General features: G+C 35.4%; 1 non-coding gene across 1 annotated transcript; it reads left to right on the top strand.

The window, feature by feature from the left end:
• Nucleotides 1-704: 704 nt before the first annotated feature.
• On the top strand, nt 705-823 carry LOC112470184. Its single transcript, XR_003042875.1, has one exon. It is a non-coding gene; the product is annotated as a 5S ribosomal RNA (ribosomal RNA).
• The last annotated feature ends 11,075 nt before the right edge of the window (nt 824-11,898 follow it).

Genomic DNA, 11,898 nt, shown 5'->3' with positions numbered 1-11,898 from the left:
AAATCTGAACTTGTGGAATAAATATTTTTAAATTATCTACATCTATCAATGAAAAATTTAACTAATTTTTTTTTAATTCTTTCACATGGATGATGCTCCAGCTATGTTAGGTCAAATCCAGATATACTGGCATTTTAAAACAAGACAGAAGTTTCTCTTCCACTTCATTCTGCTACATGGTATGTATTAAAAATGTACAGTTTCCTGAAGCAGACTCTGTAAGTATCAAAGATACAGTTGCTAAAATCATTTAGTATATGCGTGCAAAAACTATGAACATTGCCATTTTATGTAACAGTTGAGAAAATTAGAAGATAATGAATTTAATGATGCTGAGTTCTTTGCAAATGCTCACTGGTTGAGTTGTGAAAAGATTTACAAAAGATTTTCTATACCAATAATTTCAACTCAAGATCTTGAAACAAAAGGAATGCCTGCCAAATATTCATTAATGAGAAAATTTTTTATTGAGTTAAATTTGAAGCGTCACAGAAAGGAAAAGCTCATTTTGTGATCTATCAGGTTAGGTATTTATGTTGAAATTGAAGCTTCTCATAATATCAATAATAATTAACAATTTTCTAATGTGAATCAATATGTAGAAGATCTGAATTGTAAGTGACAGCACTAACTAGCTGCAAAAACTACAAGAAATTTTTGAAAATGCTTTGTTGATATCAATAAATCTAAAATTGCCTTAATTTGTCTACAGCCATGCCACCCTAAATGTGCCCGATCTCGTCAGATCTCGGAAGCTAAGCAGGGTCGGGCCTGGTTAGTACCTGGATGGGAGACCACCTAGGAAAACCAGGTGCTATAGGTGTAAAATAAATAAATAAATAATAAAATAAAATTGCCTTAATTTATGCCATATCTCTTTGAATTTGGTGTTAATACAAGAGTTAGTGAATTTCCTTAACCTGGACAGATGTAGCTTTGAAGTCAAATAAATTCTTTAAAAAAATGAACGAGTTTTACCAATGTGAATGCAAATGTTAAAGGGAAATGATTTTTAGGTAGTCAATTTATTAGGTAACTTTTAAGTATGTTTGGAACAACTTGGGTATATTACTCAATATCTTCAACTGTAAATTATATGAAATCTAAATATAAATCATATATTTCCAGTGAAAATATATCATCTGAACTGAGATGTGCTGTAAGTATAAACTATCCCTTTCACTTCAAAGACAGTATATACAATATGCTAATAATATAAAATATCTCGTTATAAATTACCTTAATTTTTATATTGATTACATGTTGAAATGATAAAATTTGGGTACACTGGATAAGTAATGTATTATTAAAATTAATTTCACCTGTTTGAAAATAGTTCTATGTGACTCAAAATATATTTATATTGGACTATGCTGTCTAGATCTTGTTGCAAATGTTTTCCCTCTTACTGGTTTCCCCTCTTATACTTCAAGACAAGAAATTATTATAATGATGGGGCCCTGGTAAGTTAAAGACACTAAAGTTGAAGTTTTCTTCAAAATGTCTAATCTTTGGTGAATAAATGCTCTCTATATATGACTGCTGCTACTGACACTAGCAAGAAGAATTAAAATTGATTTAAACTTAATCTCTGGAATTTACTACCAAGAAACACAACCTTGGTAAATTCACTTATTCTAGTAACTTTTTGTAGAGTTCATCAGGTTTTTAACTTAGACAATCATGTCTGCAAGACAATTTGTCTTCCTTTCCAGTCTAACTGCCTTATATTTTTTCTTCTTGCCTGACTGCACGGCCTAAAACCTCCAGCACAATTCTAAATAGAGGTGGTGAGAGCAGATATCCCCACTTTGTTCCTAATTTTAGAGGAAAAGCATTCAGTCTTTTGCCAGTAAGTATGACAGCTCTAGGTTTTGCACAGATGCCCTTGAGGAAACCCTCTTCTATTTCTAGTAGTCTGAAAATTTTTACCTGGAATAGATGTCAAATTTTGTATTTCCTAAATGACTGATTAATGCACAAAAATCCAAAAGTAAAAAATACTTCTACATGTATACATTATCTCTGGAAGAATATCCAAAAGGTGGGAGAATTCTTGCTCTAGGAGAAAGCCCTTGCTTGAAAGGTCAGACAGAAGAAAATCAGTCTTAACTAAAATCAAAGCCCCCAGACTCTAGTGGGCAAACATCCTCAACAGACCTAGTGCTTAAAGTAGCCTCCTCCTTCTTGGAGCGTTCCATGATAGCACAGGAGGGAGAGAACACTTCAGAAACTCTACAGAAGCAAATGATGCATGGTAAGCAATAATATATCACTTCCTGGAACTTTTCAAAGGAGCTACAGTGGGAGTACAGCTATCTTGGTCACATTCTATCTTGGGTACAACATGTTGTACCCTGGCCTGCAGATGTCCCTCCAAAGTCTTAATTGCAATGACACTCCATAGTATTCTATAAAGTCTTGGCGTGGGGTACTATCAATGGAAGTCAGGAGCTCAGGGCACAGGGTTGACACACAGGAAATATACAATAAGTAATTACTGACTAATTAAGAGTTATCCAAGATGGACGTGCATTTCTCAGCTGATGAAGTTCTATGTATCTACTATGTATAGTAAGTAAATTTCACTTTAAATCTCTTTTGGGCAAAAGGGGCATAAAAATACAGGATTGAGATATGATACACTACTGACATAAGCCCTTATCTCATCAGGTTTCATTATCGCCTATTTAACCAGTCAAAATTTTTAAATGCCATCTTCTAATTTTTTTCCCTACTAAAATGTGTCATTTTCCACAAGGTTAATTACAGCTTTTAATTACTGCTTGCTAGACCCTGCAAGTATTGGTGAACATGCTAAGTTAGAATAGGAAAACAATAAGCCCCTTGATAGAGATGGCTATTTGAGAAAGTTCTAATTCTGATTAAATGAGTTTAGTTTAACCCTGAGCAAAATGATTAGAGTTCTGCTCCAACAGCATATCTGTATTATTTATCACACTAGAAGAATGAAAGAGACAGATTTTTGTAAACAGGGATACAAACCAATACGAGATTTAACAGATGGCATCTTGATGGGGGGCCACAGCAGCCCCTTCAGGTCCAGTGCTGAAAATCAGTCAGCTGAAAACACTGAAAGACCCAGAGACATTTGCTAGGCAAGTCACCCAGGGAATCAGCATCTTGCTAAATGTAATCTGCCAGGTCTGGGCCAGAACGATGGGCATACATCTGCTCAGGAGAGTCAGCAGTTAGTACATTAAGCTGCGGCCATACAGCTATACTGAATATCATTGCTGCAAGTAATACAGTACCACCACCACATAATTTTCTCCACCAAGATATTTTTAGAGATACTGAATAGATATTGAATAGTTTGGCATTCAGGGAAGTGCTTCAAGGTAGACACAAGAAGCAAGTCCATACACATAGTTTATATCACTGGAGACATGGGGGAGAAAGGCAAAAAGGCACAGCAGCTATTGGCATTGGTTTAGCCTTTGTAGTACACCTAACACTTGGTGCCTGATATTGTGCTAACCTCCTTACACATCCATAATGTGATGAAGCTTTTTGTTCCAGTTCAAATGCTGAGAGGTGTAGAAGTTGTCTCTGAGGTTAGCTCTGGGACAGAAATATCCCTGGGCACTATTTCAGATCTTATAACAATTCAACAGTGGGAGGGCCCGAACAGAGACATAAAGCTCTAAAACAAAAACTAAATCCACAGAACACCAAATAATTGGATTCAATCTATAAATTGGGGAAGTGATCTTCTTGATCTTCTATGTCTAATGGCTATCAAGAAGGTCCAAGAGCTCCTTAACTGTGATTTCCTTTTCAAAATAACCATCTCACCAGTATACAGGTTTATATACTGCTGACATCTAAGGAAAGCCACCACAACCTACACTCTCATCTCTGCTTTCACTCAAAAACAAATTTTGGAATTTGGAAGCAATGTGAAGAAAATCCAAATCCTCAAGTTACTAGCTCCTGTTACTCAAATTATTTTCAAAAAGTTGCTACATATAAAGTATGGTGGTGATGGTCAAAAGTTGAATTTCCTACCCTTCCCTATAAGGTACTATTTTTTTTTCTAATTTTAAAATTAAGGCATAATTTGTATAGAATAAAATTTACCCTTTTTAGTGTAGTCTACAAGTTTTGAAAAAATACATACAGTCATATAAGCAACCCCACAAGATACAAAACAGTTCCATCGCTCATAAAGTTCCCCTGTGCCCCTCCTCCCAACTCCAGCCCTTGGCTGATCTGAATTCTGTCCCAACAATTTTGTCTTTTCCAGAATATCATAAACATGGAATCATACACTATGTAGCCTTCTGAGTCTGCTTATTTTCATACTACATAATGCAATTGAATTCATCCATACTGTTACATGTATCAGTAGTCTGCTCCTTTTTATTGCTGAGTACTATTTCATTATATGGTGTACCACAGTTTGCTTATTCACTCCTCAGTTGAGGGTCACTTGGGTTGCTTCCCATTTTGAGAGAATGTATGGATAAAGCCACTGTAAACGTTTGTTCAACCCAAATTCACTTGGGTAAATGCCAAAGAGTAAATTGCTGGAAGATCTACTTTTGAAACTATCTAACTGGTTCTATGTAAGCCATTTCTATACAACAGATGCATGTTTTCTCAATGGAAAAGCTGTGATGCTTTTTCTGTGATGCTTGTTTTCCTTGTTCATCTATACAATTTCTCTGCCCTCCTGGGTACAGGAAATATCTCCAAATCATTATCACAAACTTCATCAACACTTTATTTACTTTCAGCCCTAGATCATTAAAAATACTAAATATGCCTGATTTACTCATTGGCACCCTGCAGCATCCTAGGACACAACACCCATTTCCAACCCACACACAGACTACCATTTAGCTTTACAATTGATTTAGCTTCTCCTCTAAATTCTTAATCAATTTTCAGTTGAGCCAAGAATCTTCAATATATTACCTTTAATAACTACAGGAAAACAAAACAGAGTTTCTCCCAACTCATTAGCCGTTAGTATACTTTCTGCAAATCACAGATACAAACAAGAACCAATAGAGAACACACTAAGAAATTTAAGGTGTAACTCCCTAATACCAGCCTAAAAGCAACATTGGGTTTGTTCCTTCTAAAACAGACAGTGTCCCATTCTAAAAAGTCTTTTAAATAAATGCTGTATTAATTAAACTAGAGAAGAAAAAAAATGTTAGCATAATTAACATACGAAGCAACAGTATGGCCTAATTAATCACCATGAAGAGCAATCGAATAAAGTACTATGCATTTTTATGGAGCAATTTAATCTGGCAAGTAATTAATCACAGAAACACTAAGCAAAACAAATGGATTTCTCTATAAGGAAGTCACATTTATCATCTGTAATGTATCCCAAACTCTAATTTGTTATCCCGACTCAAAACTGTCCAGGAAACAATGAATTGTCAGCCTTAGTAGAACACTGATTTCTGGTGAAAAAGAAGAACATTGAGCTTTTCAAATCAAGGTACAGTCCCCGAGCAACCAAAGAGATAAGGGTTATGGGGCAGAGAGATACCTGGCAATAAGCATGAAGATCTTGACCTCAAGAGTTCTAAATCTAGGTCAGTTTAGTCAAATCCATAGATAATTGCTAAATGACTTATGAAAAAAACACTTAGTATTAGGAGTGACAATTATAGGTCACAGATATTACCAAAACCCCAAAAGGAGGACCCTCAATAGCTGACAACAGAGGGAAACAGCTTTCAATCTTCAGGACAAGCAAAGCGGGGGACGGGGCACAAATCAATGAAGTGTAATTTAACTCAAAAAAATCCCCTCCCTTCCTTCCTACTCCCTCCCTTCCTTCGTTTCTTCCTTCCACAATGACCCATTTTCCTTGAGCCCTAATAGCTTCACCAGTTTGAAGAATACCAACAGCTGATTTTTTGAACAGCCTCAATTTTCAAAGACAGAGTGACACACATTAGCTAAGAAGGTACAAGAGGCTATCTTCATATCCCTTTCTTCCTAGCTATCCTCTCTGCTTGGCTATATATGAGACAGAGGAACTATCTCTTACACTTTAGTTTTAGTCAAGGAAGCTCATGGCACTTGTAAACCTTTCCTTTAATATTCCCATGTCTCACTGACATTTTTTTTCTCTCTCTATGCACTGGTCTTGAAGGGCTATCCCTCTCTTTTTTAGCAAACTTCTATAGATTAGAGCACCTGACAGACCCAGGCAGCTGCTAGCTGGTTTTCTCTTTACTGACCTGCTCTACCTCCAATACTGCATCCCATGAAACATTAAATATTTATTCAACTGTACAGGGAAAGTTGTGCTTTTCACACTCCCTCCTTGACTGTGCTCACAATTTGAGAAAAGCTATCGTAGACAGCCTATTCGGTCCAGTGCATTTTCCTTTAGATTGTAACCCTCATCCTCCTCTTCTTCAAACCTTTTTGCTCTCTTATCCCTGGCTTGTACCAAAGACTTATATCCGAACTCTTCCACTCTGCCTGGCCCTTCTCTTTTGGGGATTCTGCCTGGCATTTTTGTTCAGTGATTCTTTGAGATGCTGTCTCTGAACTGCCCTTATGAGCTCCATCCATCAGCTCAACATAAACGTAGAATTTTACTCCCAGTCCATTCCAGTTCAGGTCCAGCCAATATCCTGAATCCTCACTTGTCTAAGAGAGTGGAACTCTATGTTTGTTGAACTATGTTTAACAACCATTCACTGAACACAGGCACTGTGTTACTTAGATGAGTAAGACATGGATGCTACCTGCCTTCAAAGAGCTCACAGCCTAGTAAAGAAGACAAACAGATAATAGTTACTACTGTAGTGTGGCCAGGCCTGGCTCTAAGGATAAAGTGATGCTCAAGATGTACTATTTCAGGAGGTAGGCTGACAAGCTGGGAAAGGACACTCAAGGCAGGGAGGAATGACATATATAGAGAGTCAGGATAATAAAACAGTTTGTCCAGAAAACCCAAAGTGTCTCTCATTTGTCCAGAGAACTCTAGGTGGTCTGGCATATCTGCAGACCAGTGAGGACAGAGATTCCAGAAAGCATATCGAGAAATAAGTTGTATGCCATGCTACAGAGCTTAAATTTTATTCTGTAGGTGTTGAGGGAGCCAGTAAAGGAGACAAGCACAGGGAAGAGAACAAGAGAAAGAGAAAGAGAGAGAGAGAGGCACAGAAGATGACAAGTAAGACTAGAGGCTTAGAAAATCCAAATGAAAAAGAAATGAGAATGAATACATTAAATATGATCTACAATAGTAAAATACTGCTCAGCAATAAAAAGGAATGAATTACGAGATATTTGCACATCTATGTTCATAGCAACATTATTCACAATAGCCATGAGATGGAAACAACCCAAGTACCCATCAACAGATAAAAAAAAAATTTAAAAACATGTGATTTATAGATCAATGGAATGTTATTCAGCCTTAAAAAGGAAAGGAATCCTGTCATATGCTCTAACATTAATGAACCTTGAGGATATTATGCTAAGTGAAATAAACCAGTAACAACAACAACAAAAAATACTGTACGATTCCACTTATATGAAGTATCTAAAGTAGTCAAACTCAGAGATAGAAAGTAGAATAGTAGTTGCCAGGGGCTGAGGGAGGGAGGAAATGAGGGGAGCTATAGAGTTTCAGTTAGTCAAGATGAAAAAGTCTGTATGTCTGTTGTAGAACAATGTGAAATACTTAACACTACTGAACTGTACAATTTAAAATGGTTAAGATGGTAAATTTTTTGTTATATGTTTCTTACAACGATTTAAAAATGTCTGAATTTTTTTTAAAGAAGGAATGAACTAATATACACCACTAAGTGAATGAATCTCAAAAATATTATATTGAGTGCAAAAAGCCAGACACAAATGAGGATGTACTATAGTTGACACTTGAGCAAACGGGAGTTAGGGCCACCAACGCTTGTGCAGTCAAAAATCCATGTATAACTTTTGATTCCCCCAAACTTTAACTACTAATAGCCTACTGTTGACCAGGAGCCTTACCAATAAAATACAGTCGATTAATACATATTTTGTACATTATATGTATTATATACTGTATTTTTACAATAAAGTATGGTAGAGAAAAGAAAATGTTATTTAAAAATCATAAGGAAGAGAAAACATATGTACAATATTCTTGAAAAAAAAAATCCACATATAAGTGGACCCGTGCAGCTCAAACCCGTGTTCAAGGGTCAACTGTATATGAGTCTGTCTATATGAAGCGCAAGAACAGGCAAAACTAACTTACGGTGAAAAAAGTCAGAAAAGTACAGAGTTCTGGAGAAAAGGATGGTGATGGAAATGTTCTATGTCTTGATCTGGGTGATGATTACATAGATAGATATTACAGATGTACATATATATGTACAAAGTTGTTCAATTGCACACTTAAGATTCCGCACATTTTACCATATATAATAGCTCAATTAAAAAGAAACAAAGAAAGGGTTTCAGTGAGTTGGTAATAGTCTATTTATGATGAGTGGTTCACAGATGTTCATTTGAGGATCAAACTTTATTATAAATATATAGTACTCTTTAGAATTTACCAAAACGTTCATATTTTTAAGTAAGAAATTAGTTCGGATTAAATGTCCAAAAGGAATAGATTTTAATCCATCCCTATCTGAATCTCATCTACTAAATTATCTCATAAGAAGAGGTTCAGTCAAAACCATGTTCAGAAATCTTCCGCCTCCTTCTACTTAGAATGAGCTCCAACTACAGATGGCTACTCCTGCTGCCTTTTCAGAGGTGTCACCAATATGAATGCAGGAAAGGAGAGACCAATGAGAATCAACTGTCTCTGAAGCTTCCTTGGGATCGAGAATTTTCATCATAGGAAACAGTATCAAATGAGAGAGAAATTATGTCCCTTGGTATACAAGGTAGTGAATATGCATTAGCACATCCTGTGTTTGACATTCCACTCACGTTATTGGTTTTAAAAAAATTATATAGAAATCAATTAGAACAAAAAAATCTCATTAAACCTCTTATAACAGGAGCTTACTTGGCTAAAGTATGCAGAATATAGGGGCTCCAGGGAAAAATGTATAATTGAGGTAAAATTAATCAAAACCTACATAAAAAAACAGCAAGGGACATTTTAAGAAGAAAATCTTTCCTCAATGTTAGAAATTCCTGAAGTCTGATCACTGAATGCATAATTCTGCTTATTATTATATTCTACTATGTAACACTATATTTATAATTAGGCTAATATCACAGTAAAATGACAGTAAAATGCAGACACAATTCATTTAACAATTTATCTACTTGAGCTAAAAATTTTTACCATGTTATTAATTGCCTGCTTAAAACGCTACCTCCATTTCAGTTTTAAATTATCATACACCTTCTTTAAGAACCCAAGGGCAATGCGATGCACAAGGCAAGGCTTGTTTAGGGGAGAAATAGCCGGCAGCTGTGAGTTTCACACTTTTTTTCTCTCTATGGACTCCAACTCAGAAGAGCCTTTATTGTAACCACCAAGCTTACTACTAATTAAAAGAGAAAACAGTAAAGAGCATCTTCTTTTTCAGTAAAATTCTCCCACCCACCCTCACCATAAACTGCCTTTTTACTGTTCTTTACCTGTATGTTCTAATTTCTCAATATAAGAACTAATGCTTGCTATAATCTTTTTTATTTCTCCCTTTTCTTTCTTTCTTCTTTGTTATTATTATTATTTTTTATTTTTAGTATTCCAATTGGTAAACTTCTCTATAGGGGAGAGTAGGAAGATAGAGGAAGATTTGAACCATTCTATGAAGGTTGTTGTCCCTGATTTCCCTATAAAAAGATTTTATTTTTCTAGTCTGGCTGATGATTCTCCACTCACAGTTTTTTCTTCATAAATTTATTCTTTATAAAGAGATTTCCAGTTGATTCTTACAGAATTTTTTCCAGTCTTCAAGTCCATTTTATATAATAGCAGCAAGCTAAAACCCAGAAAGGGGAGAGATTATTCTCAATTCATCCACCAAATCAATAGCAGAGTCAGGATTAGATCAAAGCAGCTGGACAAAAATTTAGCAGGCATATTTATCAAAAGTGCTGATGATACAAAGCTACAAAGGAAAACTAATACGTAGAATGACATAATCAGGCCTCAAACAATATCCTGACAAACTAGAATGATGGGTTGTAATGAAGAAGATACATTTAATAAGAATATAATGGAAAAATAAGGGATACAATGAAGAACTGCCCATAGTTTAAAAAAAAAACAAAAAACCCTGCTTTTTTTAAATATCCTAAATATGGAGTGAAAAAGGGAAAGAAATTAGAAATCTTAACTATGCCTATTGATCTCATTTGTAACTAGGCTTTCTGTAAGTTACAATTAGAAACCAGCAGTTTGTGAACTAAGCCATTATTAAATGTCTACATTTCCCAACAAGAGTTCTTTTTGAAAAAAAATAAAAATCAACCTTTTCTCAGGTGAAAACAAAACTTTTTTTTTCTTACTTTGAGATCAATAATAATTAGGGAGCAACATACCCCTTAAAGAACCAAGGATAGCTGTACCAGCAAAAGCAGGCCATCTCCAGAGAGCCAGAGGATGGGGAGAGATGGCTGGGAAAAAATAAAAGCCCAGGAATGATAGGTTTTGGACTGCTGTAGACTCTGGCCCTTCCCATCACTATGATCCCATTACATAATGAGTTGTGCTCATTTCGGCAGCACATATACCATTATATAATGAGTTAACTGGAAATACCTTTCTTCCCAACTTACTAAGACAGAGCAGCAATTCTACGTCACCTTGACTGCCCATCTGGGTCTCAACTTCTAGCATTCAGAAATAGTTGTAAAGATAAGAAAGCAACGACAGAAACAGAATAAAGTAATGCTCCTAAAACAACAGGCTTCTAAAAAAAGGATCCCAAATCTATCTCATATAAACACAATATACTTCCTCTCATTGGTTCTCTCTCTCTATCCTCAGGTTTTTGATGCTTACCTAAAGAAACTGGAAATAGCATATGGTAGGTCCTGCTGATTAAAAGATTAGCAGAATAAAGGATATACATCAGATGGCTCATCTCAGATACCCATAAAAAAGTTAATGCTAAGTTGAAAGCCTAAAATTAATTTACCACACCATGAAATTATAAGTAGGAGATCCAGTTAATTACTAATGGTACAAGTACAAACCAATGGCTTTTGCTGTGTAAATAATATTTACAGAAACAAAGAATGTCGTAAGGCCTAAAGAGAGAGGAGAAAATTTGGTCTCCTGCTACATGGGGTCATTCACTCACACATATGGGACCAAGGGCTAGAACATTCTGGAAGAAACTGGTAATCATACATTTCTCTTCCAGTGCTCTCAGCAATTTCATCTGCAACTGTCTGCAAAGAACAAGTCCTTCTAACTTACCTCAAAGTCCAGGGACTCTTAATTACCTCTAGTCACCAAGAAGCAGCTACTCCATTATCACTGGCTCAGTCACAAAGGCAGTTCCTCCAAGCTACCTTGAAAGGCTCATGTTATTACATGGTATAATTCATTAAGAGAAAAAATATCAATATAATTCACAAGCAAAAAAAATTAAATCATTTCTTCAATTAAAATAGTAATTAATTAATTAATTTCTCTTAATTACCTCTAGTCACCAAGAAGCAGCTACTCCATTATCACTGGCTCAGTCACAAAGGCAGTTCCTCCAAGCTACCTTGAAAGGCTCATGTTATTACATGGTATAATTCATTAAGAGAAAAAATATCAATATAATTCACAAGCAAAAAAAATTAAATCATTTCTTCAATTAAAATAGTAATTAATTAATTAATTTAAAAAAAAAAAAGATTGACTGCTTGCCAAAACAACACTCAAAATTAAGGTCACCAGATATATATAAGATCCCCCAACTAATT

Source organism: Pteropus alecto, unplaced genomic scaffold, assembly GCF_000325575.1.
Source record: "Pteropus alecto unplaced genomic scaffold, ASM32557v1 scaffold177, whole genome shotgun sequence".
NCBI classification, from domain to species: Eukaryota; Metazoa; Chordata; class Mammalia; order Chiroptera; family Pteropodidae; genus Pteropus; species Pteropus alecto.
Note: the sequence above shows the minus strand (reverse complement) of the source record. Positions and strands in the feature narration are given on the sequence as shown.